This window comes from Leguminivora glycinivorella, chromosome 15 (assembly GCF_023078275.1).
Source record: "Leguminivora glycinivorella isolate SPB_JAAS2020 chromosome 15, LegGlyc_1.1, whole genome shotgun sequence".
NCBI lineage: Eukaryota > Metazoa > Arthropoda > Insecta > Lepidoptera > Tortricidae > Leguminivora > Leguminivora glycinivorella.
The window spans coordinates 21,614,484-21,640,426 of record NC_062985.1 but is presented as its reverse complement, the minus strand read 5'-3'; the positions used below and the strand labels follow the sequence as shown (position 1 = coordinate 21,640,426).

Sequence of the window (25,943 nt, the reverse complement as noted above, 5' to 3'; positions counted from 1 at the left end):
TCTTTATGCAGTTGCATATGTACCCAGCTATGTCTCTGTGAAGGGAATGTATAGTATGAGTAATCTGTCAATTAGGACACCACAAACTAAACTATAAGTGCTAACTTTTCAGTGTTGGATACTCTATGGCAGTTCCGACTCAATTATAATAAGCTCATTATAATTGACTTTAGTTAACTATAATAATTTCAAAAATAGAACTTCATACAATTTCTATACTAATTTGCAGTACCTGGCAAATTTTCCTGCATCTGAAACACATTTTTTTTATCTGTCGCGTTGTCGGCCAATCAGAGACGGTTATTACAAACAATTGGTTGCTAGGTAATTCGATGTTGATACAACGGTGAAAGACTCTATTGACATTAATTTTAACTTGCATGAATGATGATATTTCCGTCCATTGATGATGAAGATGATGACTCGTAGAAAAAGTATTGTATACAATAGTGATATAATTAAACTTTTCACTCTCGTACCGTACTACACATGGTACTCGACTGAAAAGTTTTGTATTATATCACGATTGTATAAAATACTATTATATAAATTTCTTTCAGTAGGCCTAGCACATGATGGCCGCGGGAGTATGTCGCCGCGAGATAGATGCCACGTCTTCTTCTAACTGTATTAATGACATAAGGACGGGTAGTCTATCTCGCGGCGACATACTCCCGCGGCCATCATGTGCTAGGCCTACAGGATTCACTACAATGAATAAATAACAGGTACAGTCGGTCTTTAGAGTGTGTGGTCCGACCCGAGTGTTGCCGTTGTCGACACCGGAGTCCATAATAATGAATCTTTTTCTATTTATGCATTAACACACCTCTGACACTGGAGATCAAATATATGAAAGAGGCGCGTTCCCCGCACACAGTCTAAGCTCGCGTAGGTGAACGCGTACTATCCTTTGTGAATAGGCTTTAATATCATATTTTTATATTTATAGAAAAAGCAAACCGTTTGACATTTATGGTGACTTGAATTTGTAACTCACAGAAGAAAATAAAAAAAAAAATTAATTTCATTTAACATTAAATGGTCATTTTAGTACCAAAACTAAATTCTACGTTATTTATTTACTCGAAAACGATACTAAACATGACCTAATAGCTAAACGGGTTCTAATAGAGTTTTTTAAAATAAAGGCATTTTAAAATTACGCTCGCGGCGTCCCGACGCCGCGCGGCTTAAAGTTTTTTTATGAAACTTAACGTTAGTAAAGGTGGGTAAAAGTTATATTTTTCATAATCTATATTAAATAGGCTTTCATATCATATTTTTTATTTGTAGAAAAAGCAAACAGTTTGACATTTATGATGACTTGAATTTGTAAATCATAGATGAAAATTTCAAACTTTTCATTTTTTTTATTTTATTTACCATTAAATTATAATTTTAGTACCAAAAATGAATTCTACGTTATTGATTTACTCGAAAACGATACCAAACATGACCTATGAACTAAACGGGGTATGTTAGAATTTTTCAAAGCAAGCCGGGTGAAGCGGTACTTTGACCCCCTCCCGAGCCCCAGGGGGAGGCTCCTGAAGGCTCCCGATCTTAATCGGCTTATTTTGATATAAGGAACAACTGTGCCAAGTTTCATGCTTTGGTCAAGAAAAAAAGGTTTGGCCTCTTTTTGTCGATAAACGTCCCCACTAAGTGATAGTGTATGCTGGATATTGAAACTATTGAAAGTGATAACGTGAACATAATAACATCAAGATGGGAAGGAAGAAACAGCATAGAATATACACCATGTATATGTATGACGAGGCTACAAAAAAATCAAAATGTTTAATGGAAAACTGTGACATAAACATAAGTTTGTTATTTTTTACTTTGAGCTATTGAGCTAGGTTTGGATAACTTTACATTAATATTAAATAAATAACTTGTCAATGTTAACCTGATAAACATAACAGTCCCAAACTATGTGTACGTTGTACGTAATTTGTGTATGCTTATAGCGTAACTAGCGAATAAGTGTAGGTACATATACAACCTTGGAGGACTACACATTTATTTTATTGTCACCATACCAACTGGTAAAGGCTCTCTTGATTTTCTTTCTTTCTTCTTTCAGAGCTTGTGTATGTTTTTAAAGGTTTCATTTTGTAAGTCTTTCTTCTTCGATGTCAATATTAGAGATGTGTTTCATTTCATCACTCATCAGGACAGGAATGACACACTTTTATATGAACTAGGTATAAATATACGTATCGTTTTTAGGGTTCCCTAGTAAACAATAGACGGCCAAGCAAATTTTGTCACTAAAAAGGGCGGCAAATTTTAAAATTGTAGGGCTCACCGGCCAATTGTCTTCATAAAGCCTGTCTACTTAAAGTTTCACGTTAACGGAATCATTAAAGGATTAAGACTATACAGGAGGCAAGCACGAATTCAGATTTTTAGGTCTTTATCGCCGTCGCGCTGACGGGGGCGGAACCCACAGAGAGGCCCTGTATAGTTGTGTGTGCGCGTGGCGCACGCACACAGACGCGTACGCCGGCGGCGCAAGTACTCGCGCTCGAGCCGACCGACCGGCGCCCGCAATCGCTCTCTATCTATTTTTTCGTGTTTTGGACTTCTGATTTGCGTATAGTTTTGGACTCCGTGAAGTATACTCGTACTGATTTGAATAGAATGCAAATTTGTCATATTTTAGGTATTCTAAATATTATTCCTTACCATAAACATAATGTAATTATCTTAAAAGGAATCATGATACCGAAATAAAGTTATTCGGTATGTAAAAAACTAAAGCCTTTTCGATGTCCCTGCAAGCATATAGCTCTGGAACCCCACTCTGGACGGCCGGTTAAGGCAAACAAGTAGGTTCTTATTATTTAGGATTATACCGTTTGATAACATATGTACGACGCCGACGATATGAAAAATACTAAATGTCGCTCATATGATATGTTATTTTATTTTTATGTAATTTTGACTAAATTTGATTTTAATCAATTCAGATAATCTGATTGAGATATGTGATCTGATTGAGATATTACGTAATACTGATGATATTTACATCGAATATGTCGTATGTTAGACCAGCTTCTCCCTGTTTAGATATCAGATTGCATTGACGAGGTTTTCATTGCCGATTTATTCAAATGCTAAATGCTTCACTGCTACTGTGGATTCAGCGATCCAAAAAGAACATTGGAATTTTCCAAACACCATTCAGCCTTGTTCTTTCTCACTTCCTATCTTTCATGTGCATGAGATCATTTACAAATATTCATGACAAAATAGATTAGTAGTGGTCATTCAAGGAGTAATATTTAATATTATTAATATTAATCGCTTTAATAACGTAAATGTATCAATTTTATCTTAAAATTCAACGTTTTTCACATGATTTTCTTAAATAATGCAATGGTATTTTTGTCTTAAACAATATTCGAATTATTCGTTTTATCCGAATTTCAACTTACAAAAAATCCGAATTTCAACTTACAAAAAATCCTGATTTTAAAATTGGCGGATATCCGGATAAAATGAATATCCGGATTGCAAGCCCTAGTAGAACTGGAACTAATTAAGTACTATGGACAGGGACCTTTATTCTGAAAACGTCATAATTACTATTAGCAAGGATGATTCATATAGGATTGATAATGTTCATACTAAGAATCTTACCTGAATTTTTTAGCGCCACCTATTAAATAGTATCATAACCACACTGATGATGCCTACAAATATCTTTTCTAGGGTTCCGTAGTCAACTAGGAACCCTTATCGCCATGTCTGTCTGTCCGTCCGTCCGTCCGCGGATAATCTCAGTGACCGTTAGCACTAGAAAGCTGAAATTTGGTGTCAATATGTATATCAATCACGCCAACAAAGTGCAAAAATAAAAAGTGGAAAAAATATTTTTTAGGGTGCCCCTACACGTAAAGTGGGGAGAGATTTTTTTTTTATTTCATCCCTGACGTGATATACCTCTTGTTAGATAGGTATTAAAAAATGAATAGGGGTTTACTACTAACATTTTTTGATATTGTTAATTTTTTCGGAAATAATCGCTCGGAAATGTATGGGACATTTCAGGGGTAAACTTTTTTGTATGGGCTTTGTCAGTCCCGGTATATATCGTCCTTGCTATTAGGCAACTACTGAAATAATATTTGTGTGCTCTAATTCAATGTGCACCTCTAACGACTCTTACGCAGTGGCCATTGAGGCCAATCAATTAAAGGTGAGGAAACAGTCTCAGCTGTTGCCATTAGATTTCGTGAAAATAACATTGATCGCGTTGGATATGGTAAGTATGATTAAGAAACTAAAGCCTGACCAGAAATATATAACTATTGTCAAGAGTGCGCTGTTATTCTGATGTATGGAGTGACAGTTCAGTATAGTATGATGATTATGAAGAAAATAGTTTTAATGAAATTCCGCTACATGGCGCGTAGTCATATATTTCTGGTCAGGCTTTACATGTGTATAAAATAAAACAAAACATGAATCTTATGATATAATCTTTCCAGTAATTGCCTATAATGTTTCCAGTAATTGCCACAATTGTTAAAAATTGTTAAAGTTAATGGTATTCCCAGTAGTTACTAGGAGTAAAAGCTGGGAAAATAACATTGTAGTTACCACTGGTAACAACTTAGTGGTAACTCTAACTAGTGGAATAACCCTTATTTTATAACGATATTTCACTAACGAATGTACCAAAATATGATTGACTTTTACACTGAAGCTATAATTATGATAGAGTACACATAATCTTGATACACATTTAATAATATTTTTCTATTGTATTTTCGAGATCTTCTAAACAAGCCAGTAAATTCTCTTCGGGAACTTGTTCTAACTTTTTTCTTATAACGACTGCAACTATATTACGCTTGCATGAATAAGGGCACATCGCGTCCGGTTCCGGTTCACTATAAATAGTATAAATGGATTGCATGGGTTGTGCTCTCTCAAGGACTGCATCTTGGTCCTTAAAAACATTTAAAAACATATCACTATTACAAATTCACACAGATTAAGTAACACACATATTTATACAAATTAGTGCAGATTATATTTTATACAGCTTTCTCACACTATAAGCACTTACATCCACCTCAAGGTCATCAGAATAGCTTGGATATGGGGTAGTTTTTTCTCTATATATATATATATATATATATATATATATATATATATATATATATATATATATATATATATTTTGAAGACTAGATCTTCATCATCTATGTCAAAGCTTTTATCTGCAATAAAAATATTTTATTTATTTTGCATACTTACATTTCTAGATAATTATTACAATAAGTTACAATCTTTTGAGAATTGGGCCCTTGGTGTATCTACATGGAATACACAACTGTTGGCGAGTGTATTAGTGTCTACACTGTCTACAGACGACCAAACCGACCAAGGTCAACAAGTACGGGATTGTAAGAGCGGGAGAGCTACGTCAACCGGGGTGGCTTTAGGAAAATTTGGGGTTACTTTGATGGTATTTGAACGGCTTTAAAATTAACATCATTCATTATTTACTGAAACTGTTCATGTAACTAGTAGCTGGATAATAGACCAATAAATATTCTTGTAAATCTACCATAGAAAATCGCGAATTTACTTACAGTATGACTTTAAAACTAAATTTTCAAAGTCACCCCTGCGTTTTAAAGCCACCCCGGTTGACCGTATAAGGCTTTCTCATTTTTTACAAATAACAGTAAGTACCCACTTTAGGAGTGACACCGAATAGGGCTTGTAATCCGGATATCCGCTGATTTTGAAATTCGGATAATTTACACGTTAAAATCCGGATAAAACGAATAATTCGAATATTGTGAATGACAGAAATACCATTGCAATTTTTAAGAAACTCATTTGGAAAACAAATTTTAAAGTAAAATTAACACATTTACGATATTAAAGCGATTTATAGCAAAAATTACTCCTTGAGTGGCACTACTACCTTATTTTATAAGTAAATAAATAATAAATAAATATTGGGGGACATCTTGCATAGATCAACCTAGCCCCAAACTAAGCAAAGCTTGTACTATGTGTGCTAGGCGACGATATAAATACATACTTATATACACAGAAAACATCCATGACTCAGGAACAAATATCTATGCTCATCACACAAATAAATGCCCTTACCGGGATTCGAACCCGGGACCGCGGCTTAGCAGGCAGGGTTTTTTTCATGAATATTTGTGGATAATCTCATGTATATCAGTTTAACTCAATCAATCAAGTGACACTGAGTACCGTATCAAACGCTGCACTTTCATTATTGTTAGCATCCGAAATAATCCGAATACATTATAAATAAATAAATAAATTGCTAACAGAACTAAAACTGTTCAAATTTTCTGACAAAAAGAAGTCTTCTATGTATCCCGCGGCGGAAGACCTGTTTAGTATTGAACTGCAGAACAAGATGAAGTAGTTAAGCAGATACGCTTTTACATTTTATCCTTTCAAAATAGGTTGCAAGTGTTGCAACACCAAAACTTTTTCGCTGTATACGTAACGTAAGGCCCTCTGGCTAAGAACGTCTACCCGAGAGTCCCAAGTGTAACTGGAATGGAGTCACGAAGTCATCAAAGATAAGAGGTGAAAATTATTAGAGAGAAAGATCATTCAGCCTTGTTATTTAACAAAGCTAAATGGTGTTTGTAATATGTCATAGTTCTTTTTGCATTTGAATAAATCGGCGATGAAAACCTCGTAAATGCAATCTGATATCTAAACAAGGAGTAGGTCTAACAAGGTAATATTCGATCTAAACGATCACAACATGACGTTTTGCCTCATATGGCAATCAGATTATGTCTCTAGCATTAAAATTCATTAATATCAAATATTAGTCAAAATTACATAAAAATAAAATCATATATCTTATGAGCAACTGAAGTCATTTCATAAAAAAGGCAAGAATGAAATAACTAAGTAACCTAACCTAACATTAAGGTTACGAACAACAGCTGAAGCCTGATTATAAAATAACAATTTCCTACGGCGTTTTTTTCGTATCGTAGTACATAATTATGTTACTAAATATGAGATTTATTAAATAAAATAAAAAATATTCGAAATATCCGTTTTATCCGAATATCCGAATTTTCAAATATCGAGTCGAATCATCCGGATTTCGAATTGGACGGATAATTGCAAGCCCTAACACCGAACCACTGGGCAGATTTTCAGTATTTAGGTTCATGAAGGTTTAGTATAGGTAAGTAAGTTTTACTCAGTGGCTCATTCTGTGCATCGATCAAGTCATAAATATCATCATTAGTGCCCCTTTCACTCGCAGCAGTATAAGAACATTGAATGTGTTACGAAACGTTCGAAAACCACCCTGGTTTTCGATCCTTTCTTCGTTTAGGTTAAGGCATTTATTTTCTATAATTAAAATCAATTTTTCCAATTTTTATCAATTTAATAATAATAATTCAATTTAATTTTAATTAATAATCATGTATCTGTTGACATTTCAATTTGTATATTCTTTGACTAAAATATTCAGTATTGTTCGAGTCGACATTATGCATTTTATAAATCTTCAGTATTAATTTATTCAATTTTTAATTTCATGTTATTGGTAATGTTTTAATTCATTCACATACTACTTGACTATTTTTTAAATAAAATATTCATTGAATTGTATAATTATAACAATATTTCAAATCTCTATCTAAATCTAAATTTACAAATGGCAATGTGATAAGTTCAAATTTGACAGCTTTTAGAGCTTTTTAAAAACTTACGGTTATTCCGCCTCCAACGACATTCACTGTACCACTTTTCTTTGTCTTTTCACAATTTGGATTAAAACCAGCACCAAACTACAGTCCGCTTATTATTTCACCATCAATACGAAGACCTGAGACCAGCGAAGATTTTACATGGTCCTTCGAGCCCTCGGGATTGTGAGAGGACAGGACTGTGGCACCGAGTCAGGCTCCACCTATGCAACGGGTCTTCATCATCGAAGCCGTGGGTCGACCAGGTTGGCGCAGGGCGTATTCAGCTGCGTGCAGGTTCCAGGGCTTCCACTCATCGAGTCCCATCCCATCAGCCAGGATCCAGGACGGGTGAAAGTCGCGACGAGCACACGCAGCATCCCATTGCAGTGGGCATCCATCCGTGACCAGCAGTCAGTCGCGGGATCCAGCCAATTCAGCGCCAACTAGACCAGTCCAGGAGTATTCAGTGGAGATCAGCGGGAGCCAGCATTCAAAACCAAGCAGCATCCAGCACAGGAGGGAAAACGAACAAAGTGAGATCGTTCCATTCCTTTCTTTTTTTATCCACATTCCTTTGTTTTCTTCATTTTCTGTGTAGCTGCAATATTCATTAGGTATTATTCAGTCATACCTATTCAAATACCAAATTCATTGCTTTCCCATTCAGTGCAGAAAGTTAATTCATTGCCATAGTTTGGATTAGAAGCCACTAGACATTTCGATAGGATTATTCACTAGAGATATTCATTTTAGTAGGTATAACCTCTTGACCCAGTTCACAGTAATACATAAGATTTTAATATTAACTATCACTTTCACATAATTCCTATACAATACGATAACAATAATTCAATAATTTTGTAACTTTATTACGCTAATTTCAATTAAAAACTTCAAAAACAATAGGCAAACACGTTCTTAAAACAATCTTGATAACTAACTGCAGTGCAAATAAGTCGTAAACAAGATTACGTAATACAAGTGCATACCTGATTCGCATAGCAAATAGTTTTAGCGCCTGGAGATTTTTTAAGAGCAAAGTTTTTATTTAAGGTCATAATTTGTACAAATATTTATAGGCTCATTTTTTATCATTTTATTAGTTCACAATGTCTGAAGATTTAAAGAAGCTAAATTACAAGCGTGGCGCTATTAAAGGTAAAATTACAGCCTTTCAAAAGTTCGTCTCCAATGCAGCAGCGGAGCCGCAACTGAGCGAGTTACAACTTGCAGAATTGCAGCTGCGATTTGATAGAATAGTACCGCTATACGATGAATACGATGCATTACAGACGGACATCGAGATGTTGTCTGCGTCTACAAGCGGCGAGGACGTTGGCGAAGAGCGAGCTGTCTTCGAGGACGCCTACTACTCGAGCATGTCGTCTGCGCAAGTCCTGATTCAGAAGAATTCGAGACGAGCTTCAGTTGGAAATGAGTTCGAGGTAAGCTCTGCAAATACAGTTGTCAAGGCGCACAATTCTAATTTTATTAATTTGCCAAAGATTAATTTGCCTCGTTTTGAAGGTGGATATCAGGATTGGTTAGCATTCCGGGACACGTATCTCTCGTTAATACATAATAATGAGTCTATCAACACAATAAATAAATTTCATTACCTGCGCGCGTCTCTGAAAGGCAGCGCTGCACTTATTATTCAAAGTTTGGATCTCACGTGTGACAATTATTCAATTGCATGGCAGTTACTTTCAGAGAGGTATGATAATCAGAAGTTGTTAGTAGCCAATCATGTTAATGCATTATTCAATGTCGAGCCCGTACGTCAAGAGTCGAGCCAGGCACTTAGGAATATTTTAGACGCCACAACAAAAAACCTACGCGCACTTCATTCGTTAGGTCAGCCAACCGATAATTGGGACACTTTAATTGTTCACATGATGTCGTCCAAATTAGACTCTGTTACCGCAAGGGAGTGGGAAGAGCGTCGCAATGCGGAGTCTACGGTTCCGACTCTGGAATTTTTCAAGACGTTCTTGTTGCAGAGAGCTGACTTTTTAGAAAGTCTTGCTGAGATTCAGTCAAATAGGCATAAAAATGATACATCATCATCATCATCGTTACATACGCATTTTAAACCTAAAATGGCTGTTGCCAGTGCTTCATTTGACAATGATCGTATTAGGCCGTATTCGAATGTGTGTCCCATGTGTAAAAATAAACACCACTTATACAGTTGCTATTCATTTAGGAAGCTTCCAGTAGATGCACGGCTCAGTAAGGCGAGGTTATTTAAAGTATGCTTGAATTGTCTCTGTCACGGGCATACAGAATCTCAATGTCGGTTGTCACATTGTAAATACTGTAATAAAAAGCATCATACACTTATTCACACAGAGGCAATGCAGGGGGCAATTCAAAAGTCTGATGCTCCAAACAATATTGCAGTAGTTGCTGATCAGTCAGCGTCAGTTTCTAGGCCTCAATTCAAGCGGAAGTTGTTATCCACAGCTATAGTAAAGGTGGTTGACAGCAAGGGGAGCTACAGACTGCACGTATGTTCTTAGATAACGGTAGTACGCTAAATTTTGTTACGACTGATTTGTGTAATAAATTTAGGTTGCGCACTTATCCAAACCAATCAGGGATTACTGGTATCATGAATCAGACTTCCAGTACGTCGCAGGAATGTGCCATTCAAATTCATTCATATGACGGTAATTACAAAATGGACGTCGAGTGTTCCGTCGCTCCAGTTATCACTTCACATATTCCGCATAGATATATTCATATTCAGGATATTCCATTCCCGTCCGGGATTATATTAGCAGATCCAAAGTTTAATGAGCCGTCTTCCATTGACATTTTAGTAGGTGCCGAGATATTCTGGGATGTTCTTGGAGTCAGAAAAATTGAGTTAGGTCCAAATCAGCCCATTCTTCGTGATTCTAAGTTCGGATGGCTGGTGTGTGGAGCAATTATTCATCCTAAAGTGGACGTGCCACAGACGTGCATGTTCACGCACGAGCTGCCTTCCGATTCAGGTGTTGATATATCTAGATTTTGGGAGTTAGACTCAGTTGCACCTAAGCACAAGTTCACGCCGGAAGAAAACGCTTGTGAGGAACACTTTCAAAAAACTACGACACGTGATGCTGACGGTAGATTCATGGTTTCCATGCCGTTGAAGGAGTCGCCTGAGGTTCTGGGGGACTCATATCAGCGTGCCTTGGCTACATTTCTGTCAGTAGAGCGTCGTTTAGAACATAATCCAACCTTGAAAGACCTCTATGCAGATTTTTTAGATGAATATGAAAGTTTGGGTCATATGAGTAAATGCATGGGTGGTGAGCACGGAGTGTCGTGTTTCCTGCCACACCATGGAGTGCTTAGGGATTCCACCACAACCAAATTGAGGGTAGTATTCAATGGTTCAGCCCCCACAACCTCAGGCAAGTCGTTCAACGACATTCAAAGGGTTGGGCCAACTATACAAGACGATTTGCAGTCAATACTCATGCGTTTTCGTCAGCATAACTATGTAGTGACCGCTGATGTCGAGAAAATGTATCGACAGATATTAATACAGGATTCACAGCGGTCTCTGCAGAAGATACTGTGGCGGTCGCATCCGTCGCAGCCAATAGCAATATACACATTAAATACAGTGACATATGGCACAGCTAGTGCACCTTATCTTGCAACCAGATGTCTCACTCAGTTAGGGTATGATTCAAATGACATTAATGTCAAGCATGCAATTTGTCACGACTTTTATGTTGATGATTTTTTATCAGGCAGAGACACGGTTGAGGAAACAATTCAGTTATGTCATAATGTAACACAAGAGTTAGAGTCAGCAAGATTTAATTTGCGTAAGTGGCATTCCAATAATAAAGATATTTTACTTGCAGTTAATCAAGATGTCAGTGGTTCAGACACTGTAGATTTAAGCAATGAAGAGTCATCCAAGACTCTTGGTTTAAATTGGTCATGTTTTCAAGACAGCCTGACATTTGCCATTAACGTCGATACACAGGGTAAAATTAATAAAAGGTCAATTTTATCGACGATTTCACAGGTATTCGATCCACTTGGCCTGGTCGCTCCATGTATAGTAGAAGCGAAAATAATTATGCAGCAGCTCTGGATTAGCAAGTGTTCATGGGATGGTGAAATTCCTCAATCAATTAAAGATGCGTGGGTCCATTTTGCACATACATTGCCATACTTGAACAATTTGTTGATCCCGAGGTGTATTAAGTTACCGAATCCAACCGAAGTCTCACTTCATGTATTCACAGACGCCAGTGAGAAAGCATATGGTGCATGCGTTTATGTACGTAGTGTAGGCAATGACGGGGCTGTTAGTGTCCGTCTCTTGGCATCCAAGAGTAAAGTAGCTCCGATTAAACCTCAGACTACAATACCGCGTTTGGAGTTGAGTGGAGCTTTGCTTGGCGCGAAGCTTTATACAAAGGTGTCTTCTTCACTCACCTTAGCCATAGATCACTGCGTGTTTTGGTCAGATTCCACAATTGCGTTAGGGTGGATTGCTGCAAATCCTCTGAATCTAAAGACGTTCGTGCGTCACAGGGTAAGCGAGATTCAGGAACGTACAGCTGGCTGTCAGTGGCGTTATGTGCCGTCGAAGGAGAATCCAGCAGACTTCGTTTCTCGTGGTCTCAGCGCTGATCAGTTAGGCCAAACTTCTCTGTGGTGGTCGGGTCCACAATTTATTCAGTCAGATCAGACGCAGTGGCCAAGCAATCCAAATAAGAGATCCGACGGGGATCTCCCCGAGATGGTAGAGCGTTCTCTTGTTGTCAATCAGCCGACTGAAAACATATTTAGTACATTAATAAAAAACTCATCCAGTTACACAAAACTCAAGCGTGTCATGGCATATGTTTTTAGGTTTATTCATAATAGTCGCAGCAAAGAAAGCAAACAGCCTGGTTTTTTGACATATAAAGAGCTGGAAAACTCTTCTAACTTTCTTTTGCGTAGGGCTCAAGAAGACTCATTTCCTAACGAGATTGAGTTATTAAATTCAAAGAAACAATTACCTCGAAAGTGCAATCTGCGATCTCTGTCTCCGTTTCTCGGTGATGACAAGCTCATTCGTGTGGGGGAAGACTGAGCAACTCTAGTTATGATTACAACCTTAAGCATCCAGTGTTGCTCAGTTCCAAGCATCATCTTTGCAGGCTGATATTCAGGTTTTTTCATCTCACATTTTTGCATGCAGGGCCTCAGCTGCTCCTTGCTACCGTCAGGCATAAGTATTGGGCTATTCGTGGCAGGGACCTGGCGAAAAGTACAGTTTATAAGTGCGTCAAATGTACCCGTTTCAATGGAAAAACCATACAACCCATCATGGGTAACTTACCGAGAGAGCGTGTTGAATTAGAATATCCATTCCTTGAGACCGGTGTCGACTATGCTGGTCCGGTCATGATATCCAACCGGAAAGGCAGAGGTAGTGTGCTTGTAAAGGCGTATATTTGTGCATTTGTGTGCCTTGCAACCAAAGCGGTGCATCTCGAACTTGTTTCCGATATGACAACGGAAGCGTACATTGCAGCCTTGCGCAGGTTTATTGCTCGGCGTGGTAAGCCGCAGACAATATTTTCTGATAATGGCACAAATTTTCAAGGTGCTTGTAATGAATTCACAAAGGTTCTTAATGCATCGTCGTCATCAGATGTCGGTGAAGGTATTAAATTTTCATTCATACCGGCTTATGCAGCACATTTCGGCGGGTTATGGGAATCTGCCATAAAATCTGTTAAGCATCATCTCCGTCGTGTGCTTGACCAGACACACATGACGTATGAGGAAATGTCTACACTTTTAATCCAAATTGAGGCAATTTTAAATTCAAGGCCACTGACTCCAATGTCAGATGACCCAAATGACCTTTGTCCCTTAACTCCTTCCCACTTCCTAATAGGGCGATCCACACAGTTCGTACCGCATCCACAGATCACGGCAACCAAGATTTCATCGCTCCAGCGCTGGAAACGCGTCGAGCTACTCAAGCAGCAGTTTTGGCATCGCTTCTCCACTGAGTATGTCCTTTGGCTTCAACAGAAGACAAAATGGCACGAATCCACGGGAGAGCTTCAGGAAGGTGCTCTGGTTGTTGTCAAAGACAGAACTCTGCCTCCCCTTCTCTGGCAACTTGGTCGAGTCGTCCGAGTTATTCCTGGCAGTGATGGCATCGCACGGGTGGCGGATATAAAAACAAAGAGAGGAGTCATCCGCAGGGCCTTCAACAACATCTGCCCTCTGCCTGTCAACAATCAAATTGCTCACCCTTGAGGCCGGGAGCATGTTACGAAACGTTCGAAAACCACCCTGGTTTTCGATCCTTTCTTCGTTTAGGTTAAGGCATTTATTTTCTATAATTAAAATCAATTTTTCCAATTTTTATCAATTTAATAATAATAATTCAATTTAATTTTAATTAATAATCATGTATCTGTTGACATTTCAATTTGTATATTCTTTGACTAAAATATTCAGTATTGTTCGAGTCGACATTATGCATTTTATAAATCTTCAGTATTAATTTATTCAATTTTTAATTTCATGTTATTGGTAATGTTTTAATTCATTCACATACTACTTGACTATTTTTTAAATAAAATATTCATTGAATTGTATAATTATAACAATATTTCAAATCTCTATCTAAATCTAAATTTACAAATGGCAATGTGATAAGTTCAAATTTGACAGCTTTTAGAGCTTTTTAAAAACTTACGGTTATTCCGCCTCCAACGACATTCACTGTACCACTTTTCTTTGTCTTTTCACAATTTGGATTAAAACCAGCACCAAACTACAGTCCGCTTATTATTTCACCATCAATACGAAGACCTGAGACCAGCGAAGATTTTACAAATGAATTGGGATTCTTCGAGTTCTGGGACACGGGAGTCTTGAATACTAAAAACAATTTATTTTTGTGACTAATTGCACATTGTCTTATCTTTAATTGTGACGTTTTTAGACTAAAGGTCCATTGTTGATAGTAGCTGATGTAATTTCTATGGTAATTGACTATCTACAGTACCAACAATGAGAGTCTTTTTAATTTAAAACGTCACAATTAATGGGAAAGTAGTGTATATTACACACACACACACACACGCACGCACGCACACACACACACACACACACACACATATTATATATATATATCCTGTAGAAATGTAGTCTGGCTGTGAGCGTTTGTGCATTCAACTACGCACACAGATGAGATGACCGTACCAAGGTCAAATAAGGACGCTGCTATTTGTTAGAAATGTTAGAATGAGAAAGTTATTTAACTCTCACGCTCTTGCTAATAGCGGCGTCGCGTCCTTATTTGACCTTGAAAGGTACGGCCATTGCAACAGAACCGCTTTGCTCGGAAGTCCATCTCACAAAAGTGCTTACAGATGGGATGACCGTACCAAACCAAGGTCAAATAAGGACGCTGATGTTTGTTAGAATGAGAAAGTTATTCAGCTCTCTCGCTCTTGCTAATAGCGGCGTCGCGTCCTTATTTGACCTTGGACTGTACGATTGCCTGTAAATAAATAAATACTTAAGCGTCGTGACATTACTTAAATTTTAAAATCGGTAAAATTGAAAGCACTAAATTAAAAAAAAACATACTTACTTCATTGTGGTTGTGGTGCAGAATGTTTTCGACGTATTAGTTTCGTTCGACGCCACGTTTACTCACCGCTAGTCTCAAATCAAACAAGTTACTAAAGTGATGGCCGTGGCCGACACCGCTTGCGCATGCCGCATGGTTCCCCCCCCCACTGTTCGTTCAAATTCTTGGAAATAGAAAAACCGAAATAATTTCGTTCCTGCGAACTGTTCTTTAAAGAACGTATCATTTAATTCCGTTCCCGCGAACTGTTCTTTAAAGAACGTATCATTTAATTCTGTTCTTCGGAACAGTTCTCACTCATAAACGTTCGTTCACTGAACGAAAAAGAATACCGGTTAATGGAACCAGAAACGCTAAAATAAAGTTCTCGGGTCAACGTACGGAACCGTTCCGAAAAAAATACCGGTATCCGATCCCTGGCTTCAAGTATATATACACTAGGCAAGGTTAGTATTCTAAATTTAATAAATAATTCCTTAGTTGGATGGTCACGTGGTTTTTGGGCCATTATACGGAGGGCGTATTTCTGTACTCTGAATACTCTCTCGCGATCTGCAGCAGTACCCCACAGGTCTACTCCATAAGTCATTATGGAATTGAAATAACCGAAATATGCTATTTTTAAGTTATCTTCAGTTAGGCTTAAAGTTAATCTAGACAACGCATAGCAAGCTGACGAGAGCCTATTACAATTGTTTTCAATATGAGGTGACCATGTCAGACTCAGGTCTGACATGGTCACCTCATATTGAAAACAATTTTAGACTCAGGTCTATGAGAAATCCCAAGTATTTGACCTCGTTTACCTGCGGTACAGGAATGTTATTCATGTGTAAATTAAGTTTATCCTTTATAGTTTTTCTAAGTTGGAAGTGTATTACATTTGTCTTTTCAATATTGAGGATCATGCCATTCACCGTAAACCAGTTATGTATATCCTGTAGGGTTCGAGAAAGTTTAGTTTTTAATGCAGCAAAATTATCGGCAGATGTTATAATGCATGTATCATCAGCGAATATGACGAATTCTGAGTCGCTACAGGCAGAGGTTATATCATTTACAAGGATCAGAAACAAGGTATTTCCCATAGAAGAGCCCTGAGGGACGGCATGTGAGCCTATTTCCTGTGTGTCAGATCTACATGAGTTAACAAAAGTTGACTGTTTCCGATCGGCCAAAAAAGATTCTATAGTACTGAGAAATCCACCATTTACACCATACCGTGACAGCTTCGCGATAAGCAGTGAATGGTCGACGGTCTCGAAGGCGCGCGACAGGTCGCAGAACGTGGCTGCGACCTGTCGCCCGCCCTCGAGGTGCGCTAGCACACGGCGCGACAGGTCGCGCGCCGCGTCCGCCGTACTACGCCCCGACTGGTATGCGTACTGCTGTGGATTAATCAATTTGTTATCAATAAAATACTTCATCAACTGCATGCTCATTAGTCGCTCGAATACTTTAGAAACAATAGGTATCAAAGAAATAGGTCGATAGCATTTAAGGGCATCCATTTCGCCTTTTCCTTTGTATATCGGTTGCACCTTAACTATTTTTAACGGGTCAGGGTACACTCCGCTGTTAACGCACTGATTAAATAAAATAAGTAATATTGACACTAAATTTGGAGGATAGCAGTCAAGAATGTGTGTTGACATGTCATTGACGTCCTTCGAATGTTTCTTTTTTATGTTTTTAATAGCACTTAATATGTCTCGCACAGTAAACGGGTCAAACACAAACATAGGCGCTGGAGTGAGTAGGTATTTAGTTAAATAACCGAGCGCGTCGTAAGGACATGGGCTGTTGATGTGCATACTGGCTTGTATGTAGTACAGGTTCGTACAGGCGTTTCAAACACAGACAAAGGAGGAAGGAGATCAGACATGTCATCTCTGTGTTCTATGCGAACGAGCAGCGAGTCGTGTCATTTACGCACGCACACAAAGAACTGTACGCTCAATGAGCTAACATCTTTGACACGGTCGCCGGCAGCATGTCCACTCTCTAGTATTTTATGCCCTGAGGTTTTAAATGGCATCAAATAATAGAGGACCTTCGACGACCGGTCTGGCCTAGCGCGTAGTGACCCTGCCTGCTAAGCCGCGGTCCCGGGTTCGAATCCCGGTAAATGCATCTATTTGTGTGATGAGCACAGATATTTGTTCCTGAGTCATGGATGTTTTCTAATACATAAGTACTGATGTGCCGATGGAAAGTTTCCAAAATTCTGAAATTTTCACATAGGAAAACTTCGGAAACTTTCCATACTTTATATGGACAATTTTATGGATGGAAACTTTCCATGTCATAAATTTAAATTCCCTTTATTTTTCGTGAAAGTTTCGTGAATTTTTCAAGAAATTTAAGATTTTTTAGAAAGTTTCCGCAACTTACATATCAGTATACATAAGTAAGTATATCGTCGCCTAGCACACATAGTACAAGCTTTGATTAGTTTGGGGCTAGGTTGATCTATGTAAGGTGTCCCCCAATATTTATTTATTCATTTTCCGACAATTTGGTACATGTATGTCTTTTATATCTAGTTTTTAGAACTCTACATAGATCCTTCAACGACCTATTTTTAAAATATACCATATTTTTTCTGATTACATTGAATCAAATTACATTGTAAGCATTGAATTTAATTAGTATGATTACATTATGTACTGGATTGCGGTAAACAAATTAACATCAGGTCTGTTTTAGACGACTTTCATAGGACCTTGGTTTTATTTTGATACTGAAATTGAAAGAGAATATTTTGATTGAATTCAGTTTCGTGGAAAACTCATTCAGCTGAAAACCAAAACGTTCGTTTTATTCAAGAACGATATAATACGAGACTGACAAAGCCCATACAAAAAAGCGTACCCCTGAAACGTATGGGCTTTTTAGGCTTAAAAATAGATGGCGCTGTTTCGCAGCCTGGATGTGGCCAAAACCATATTTTTCCCAAATATTTTTGCGTCTTTTTTTTATAAGAACAAATGACGTATTTATTTATTTATTTGTGCTAGACGTGGGTTTCGTCATTACCAAACTAAAATGGAGTTGGGCGGGACATGTTGCTAGGCAGAGTGATGGCAGATGGACTAAAATGTTAACAGAATGGTGGCCGCTCACAGATGTAAGAAACGCTTGGCATCCGTTAGCTCGTTGGGTGGACGACATCCGGAAAATTGCGGGTCACAACTGGATGAGACTAGCTCAGGACCGGGACAAGTGGCGTACTAGGAGAGAGGCCTATGCTCAGCAGTGGGCGATAAAGGTCTGATATGATGATGATGATTTATTTATTTTAATATCATGATATCATATCAATACACATTTTGAAAAACATAGATTTGTAGGCATCATCAATGTAGTTATGATAGTATTTAATAGGTGGCGCTAAAAATGGAGATACGATTCTTAGTATGAAGATTGTAAATCCTATATAAATAATCCTTGGCTTTATGTGAATAGTGACTTGCATTGTAGACTCTAAAATACTTTATAGTTTCACTTCCTTTCACGCTTACCCGGCATTAAGTTTTTATTATTATGGAAAACATGAATATTTGAATAACCTGCTTTAGAAAACTAAGCGCCAAAAGTTTCGGCCCAAAATCTAAACATACACTACATGGACACAGTATAATAAAGAGTACTATAGTACAGTATGGCCACACCCGCTCCCCGCAGAAAGTGCCCCCTACCCGCTCTCAGTTACCTCACAGTTACCACCTGTCAAAAACGCGAACAGTCGATCTGTCATATTTCACTCATACAAGCATAGTACGCGTTCACCAACACGAGCTTAGAATGTGTGCTAGGAACGCGCCTCTTTCATAATATTTGATCGCCAGTGTCCAAGATGTGATCTGGATAGTGTAATGCATTGGTAACAGAAAAGAAATCTATTTAGGTATTGTTCTAAAGTATTTTTTATTCCTGAAACCGTACAGGTCAAAAATGCATCCAGTATAACCTAACCACAAAATCAAAATTTTGAAAAAAACCCCCGACCGCGACATAGTAGACCGATTTTCATGAATCATGACTAAGAGCACTTCCGATTAACTCAGCTTTCAGATAAAAAAAACTAAATCTAAATCGGTTCATCCGTTCGGGAGCTATGATGCCAAAGACAGACACACACACAGACAGACACGTCAAACTTATAACACTCCGTCGTTTTTGCGTCGGGGGTTAAAAATAACATAGCACTTTCTACTTACACTCGAACTTAGAAGTCAACATCTTGTTTATGTGCGTTTGCAAAAGAGACGGGCCACGTTTTCTCAAAAATCCGTATTCGGGAAATACACGTTAGAGTCTAGCCAAATCTACAATTTGCAAAATAAAATCCCTCTTTAGACTCACAAAGACGCCTACGCCCGAACGAGGTATTGAAAAGGCATGCTAATATGTCTTCTTCTAAGGAAAGTTACTGAACTCGAAAGATATTCTTGTAAGTATGTATTTACGGAGATCGAAAAATATATGCTAAGTTATATTTGGAAAAGTGATTAGGGTATTTTAGAATTTAATTTGAATAGGTAAGAATTCTTATTGCTATTTTCAACTTCTTGTTCAACATCTTGGCGAAACACGTGTCGTTTATTATTTTTGGTCGCAGGTTGTTATATTTATTAGCATTTTTTTGCGGTGGGTGGGAAAATTAATTGCATATATAAAACTATCTTTTTCCCGCGGCGTCGCCCGCATACGTAATCTCGTTTTCCTATACAAAATTTGGACCCCCATTCCACCCCCTTAGGAGGTGAATTTTGAAAAATCCTTTCTTAGTGCTCCTCTACACCTTATAGAGAACTTATATGCCAAATTCAGGATCTCTCGGCCCAGCGGTTTCGGCTGTGCGTTGATATGTCAGTCAGTCAGTTTTTTCTTTTATATATTTAAAAAAAAATACGCAAGTATTAACGGGTTCGCCTGATTAACAAGCACGTTATCTATTCGCGGTTTAGAAAAGTACTGTACAGATATAGTGCGAAAAGACTTGCCTTCGTTTTGTTACGGAAACGTACGAACGACTGCTACTTCCGTCAGTCTCAGTACAAGATGTACTGACATTAACTGAACTAGCATGACACATACGAACGTTTCCGGAAAAATACGAAGGAAACCCTTTTCGCACTATATCTGTAGGTAAGTAATGTATATTTTGATTAACATGGATTACATTGATTATTTTTGTTTACCCAAAATGTAGATACAGGGTGTATTTTGATAGTGGGTGAGGGCAGCTATGAGATCCCGTAGTCCTACGCGAAAATGGTCTAAGGAGACCATCCCTCGATTTTAAATTGATGAAAAATGGCATTTACAGATTTTAGTAAAAACAGTCAGGATGCGAGAAAGAATTTTTGACAAATTTTTTTTTGACGCCAATGGATCGCATTCCTATCAAAGATTAAAAGCTTGTGTGGAACCAAAAAAAAAATTTCCGACTGGAACAGTCAGAAATCGCGAAAAACTTCCCGTACAATTTCTATATTTTTTTTTTCACGTGCTGTTTTTTTTTATGCCAATCGACTCCATTCCTATTCAATTATTTCATTAATATTTAATTTTAGTAAAAGTAAACCAATGCTTTATTTTTAGATATAAAACGATAAGAACCATTTCAGTCCCGCAAAGGTTGTTTGCCCAACATAAATTTGCTTCTTTATCCGTATGTAAATGAGACTGAAATTAAAATGAGAGTAAATAATGTTTAATCGTATAATTTTGACTTCCTTGCTTATTTGTTATAAATGAGAGAATTTTATAATATTGTATTATCAGAGAGTTCCTTTTATTTTTATTTTAAATTTTAGTTCAGTTCTTCTCAGAACCATGAGCACTTTCTATCTCAGTAGAGACAAAAAGTGTCCCAGAATTTCCATACATTTTTGCTACTTTCCTCCTTTGTTATCCCATAAAAACAATATGGAAAATGGTAACACTATAAGAAATCATCGTATGAGACACTTCTTTTTTTACCAGAATTTTATAAATAAAATAATATCATATTTTAAAATACTTATAGGTCAAATAAAAAGAAACGCAGCCTTTCTTGATGAGCGTCTCATCACTAGTAATGCTTAATCAGATTTACACAATGTTTTTATTTTGTATTAAGCACAAAGCGTTATACCAAAAAAAACACTGTATTTCCCGGGATTGTATTTGAAGGGATGGAGAGTGACATAAGCTACTTTTTGTCCCTTTCTAACGCATGCGAAGCCGCGGGCAAAAACTAGTTATGTATATTTATGCTTTCACCCTCCGCCGTGCACTGTATTCCTCTCAGAGATCTCTTCTCTCTGCTAGATAAATCATTTAATATCAAAATATCACTAGTGTACTTTACTTACTACTGTCATAAATAAGCTTTACCAATGTAACTGCATTAGGAGCGCCCTGAGAGGATAAAGAAGTAAAAGAATTTCTGTCAAAGTAAAATGTGGTCGCAGTGCATAATGCTATCTCTCAACACGGGGATACAACTTTTGAAATTTAGTTTTGATGATTTGGCCCATATTCTTTACGTGTTAAAATTGACAAATATTATTAGTAGTGCGAAAGGCGTAGCGCCATCTAAATGACCGTACACCTGCCTTGATTCTTGATATTCCCCAGGTTCGTTTTCTTTCTTAGACTATAACTGTCTATACAGTTTTATACACCATGTTTTTTTTCGTTAAATTCGAAAAAGTTAGGTTTGTCATCAGGAACCACCGTGTATATCGCTTTTTGTTATGTTTGAAAAAAAAATGTTTTTCGTTTCCATACATAATAAATGAATTAATTAGTGTGAGAGGACCTTAATCATAACATCAAAGTCATTGTCAAGTGTTTGACGGCACATGTCAAAACAAATAACATTAGGAAGTGGTAAGGGATGCCACACACGTGTTTGGTAATTAAAGTTTTTTTTAATAATTCGATAACCGTAAGATAACTCTTGCACAGAACCGCCGCTTATAGAACAGAATGGAAATCCATGAAAGAGGCATATGTTCAGCAGTGGACGCAAATATGCTGAGAAGAAGAAGAAGAAGAAGATAACTCTTTAGCCTAGTTTCTTAGAGAAATTCATTGTATTTGAACTAAAGAATATTCTTAGTTCCCATTAAACGAGCAATCCAAACCACTGGCCCATGGCCCGTATACAAGTGGCGATCTGCTCACACTGCGTGGTGAACGTTACACAACAGTGTGTATCGCACTAATGCGGAAGATGAATGGACATCAGAGAGTTGCGTATTCTCCACGGACTGTCAACAAATAAGCAGTTGTTTACGAAACAAGGAAACAAAGCGTACAAAAACAAACACAATAACATACATACATACATACAATCACGCCTGTATCCCATGAAGGAGTAGGCAGAGCACATGAAACTACTCAGGTTTCAGTGCCACTCTTGGCAAATAAGGAGTTGAAAGTAAACGAAACTGTGAAATTGCAGTGACAGGTTGCCAGCCTCTCGTCTACGCCACAATTTAACCCATATCCCACAGTCGCCTTCTACGACACCCACGGGAAGAAAGGGGTTGGTGAAATTCTTAACCCGTCACCACACGGGGAACACACAACACAATAAACTATACGGGGAAACACAATAAAATATCATTAAAATATCACCAGTTAGGTAAGTTACGAGTATGTTGATGATTCCATTCAAGCCTACCGTGTTCGCATCGCACTATCTGAAAGCTGAAGTCTGTGACCCCCACCACGCACTTTTGTGCGACCTGAATTAGTTTTTTAGCTTTTAGCTTTCACGAGCAGCGCTGCGGTTTGCATTTGCACTGCATTTTTCAACATTTCTGCTGAGTAAGCGTAATTTAAAGTTTGCGTATAAGGCCGTTTTCACATTATCCGATCCGATATCGGATGTAGGAAGGATGTAAAATGTAAGATCTATGCGCTTCCAGGTTTTTATTTATGTATTTGATAGATCATTATTACTAAAAAACGATTTAGAACGCAAAAATTGCGGATTTAATGCAGATGGCACTTTCCTACAACAGTTTTTGTCTGAGGCACCATCGAACTGCCGATATCGGCAGGACGCTTCCGACATTTTTGGCATGCCGGACCCCCCGCCAGCTGTCGGCCGATAATATTTGTATGTGTGCGTATATAATGTAGGTATACGTTTGTAGTAGTGTGCGTGTAGGATGTCGGTCCGACACCCGATATCGGATCGGATAATGTGAAAACGGTCTATAACATGTGATAAAAATGTGTTAGGAACGGCGTGGATGGGGATTGCTAGTGGCTAACCATGTTAAATAAATATGAATAATAAATGATGATGATGATGATGATGATGATGCTGTCATGGCCGATTTCGGCCACAGCGACTGCGTGTTCTGGAACGAACAATTTCAAGAAAGAGAGTGTTGATATTCCACTCTCTGGTGTGCCTTTACGTGGCTCGCGTACCCTATCTTATGGCTAAAATTTCGAATATTAAAATGAATAATAAATAAATATTATAAGGCGGGGCTTTTACTTATTTTGCTACCGTATGCGTATGATATTTAAAAAAGCAAACATGTATGGTAGCCACACCTAAATACTTTCATAATAAATAAGGTATAGCGGGGCAAATCTCGACTGGGGGTCAATTGTAACTAACCCATTTTTTCCATTATTACACTATGATGTTGAGTTCTACATGTATTCACTGAACACGCCTACCATATATAACCGGTGGACACTCTATTTAATAATGCAAACATTGTAAAACATGGAAAAAATGGGCCAGTTATATTTGCCCCCCGGTCGAGATTAAGATTATCTTAGACATAATTTTCTGTAGGTACAGTGACCTGCAAAATTGCATGGAGAAATTGTGAGTGAATTCATTGCAGCTGATAGTACATTATGTACTATGTATGATGTATGTTATGACTGTGTGTTCTAAATAAATAAAAATAAAATGATTATTATTTTGAGACATTTCCTCTGTAGGTACTTACACTCATAGGTAACTGCGTTTTAAACTATTTGTCGATCGAAATTGAAATAATTTTATTATTTTATAGATGAGAATCTGAACATGTACAGTCAACCAATTGAAACCCTAGGCCACTGTAGAACTATGTCATAGTGACGTTATAAATCAGAGTGTAAGAAATCTCTTACTGCTTGTCATTTTGACATGGTTGTAGAGTGGCTTAGGGTTCCAATTGGTTGACTGTACCTATAAGTATTATGTATCTATTTCAGGCGTTATCTGATACGATTTTTTTAAGCCGACTGTATTTAATTAATTTAGAGTTGATTAGCATATCAAATAAGTCAGGAACAATCAAATATTTCATTAATTATTTAATATGTTATCCATTTCGTGTTCGTGTAACGCGTGCGCTGAAACAGAGCCTCTTTAAGGCCCACTTGCACCAACCACTTAACTCAGGGTTAGTCACCTGTCATCTGTCAAATTCCATATAAAATAGGGTTAACCCACCATTGTCGTTGGTGCAAGTGGCCCTAATGAGTATAATGACTTTTTCAGCAGCAATGTATTGGTTGTGATGACAGTTAATGACTGTCAACGAGCGTTTAACGCGAGTGTGTTTGCATTATATTGCGGGCCGATTTATTTTGTAGGGTATAACATTTTAATTTTCAATTCTAAGTAAAAGTTATCTCTCAATTATATTTTTTATGTCCAATATTAACCACCGTGAAAAGAAACGATCTTATTAGATTTACACATTCTATCAAACAGTATGAGTTAAGTATTTTTGATTTTAGTTAGCCGCAGTAAAGAAACATTTTGCTATTCTCTCGCTTTGGGTTCACGTGTCTGTGATGCTGATACGCCAAGTCATGGTATCTCTTTGCCCGCTAATGAAAAAAACAAATGAAAATAGTTGTTATTTATTTTGATTGGGAGAAAAGCAGCTTTAGGCACTGATTTTAGGTTACTTTCAAGTTCGTCCACTGGTATTACTTTTTGGCTTACCTCACCTGCCGTGTTGTTTATCAATATCCACTTGTTTTGATAGGATACAGCTATAAGTATGAATTAGATTCTGGTCATGAAATGCCGTTGTAACTTTAGGTACATGGATTGCTTCAGTGTTGGTTGTGGTGAGTTGGGTTAGATTTAGACCGGTAGCCTCGGCCTGTGGTGGGCAGGTAGGCAGTGAGTAGTTGAGGTTATGTGTGTACTCACAGTGTAGCGCAAGGGGGGCACATAGCCGACAGCGCACAGGAGCCGACCCGCCGCTCGGCCGCGCGCTCGCGCTACCGCATGCCGCCACGACGCGCGCCGCCCGCGCGGCTGCCGCGCGGTCCAGACCCAACCGATCGCCGACCACAGTCCGACTGCCGACAATCCACAAAACGCATCACAATCCGCCACAAGTTAGTAAATAATCAGGCACGCATCGGCACGACGCAATGCAGACGTGCGGCCGCGTGCGTCGACAACTCGTACTCACATGAGCATGCCAGAGCTGCGGTATCAACTAGTGCTAAGGTAAACAATCGAACACGCGGGCATGGTAGCGCGGGCACATGCGATCGAGCGCGAGGCGCGGCCCCGGGCC

At 38.1% G+C, this 25,943-nt stretch overlaps 1 protein-coding gene across 1 annotated transcript in view; it reads right to left on the bottom strand.

Annotated features, from left to right (window-relative positions):
* Nucleotides 1-25,891, bottom strand: part of LOC125234272 (acetylcholine receptor subunit alpha-like 1) — a 475,879-nt gene extending 449,988 nt beyond the window's left edge. Inside the window, exons 1-2 of the mRNA XM_048140490.1 lie at nucleotides 25,836-25,891; nucleotides 25,568-25,719 (exon numbers count right to left, since the gene is read on the bottom strand). The gene's annotated coding sequence lies outside the window, so the exon portion shown is untranslated. The remainder of the gene's footprint in view (nucleotides 1-25,567; nucleotides 25,720-25,835) is intronic.
* Between the last annotated feature and the right edge of the window lie 52 nt (nucleotides 25,892-25,943).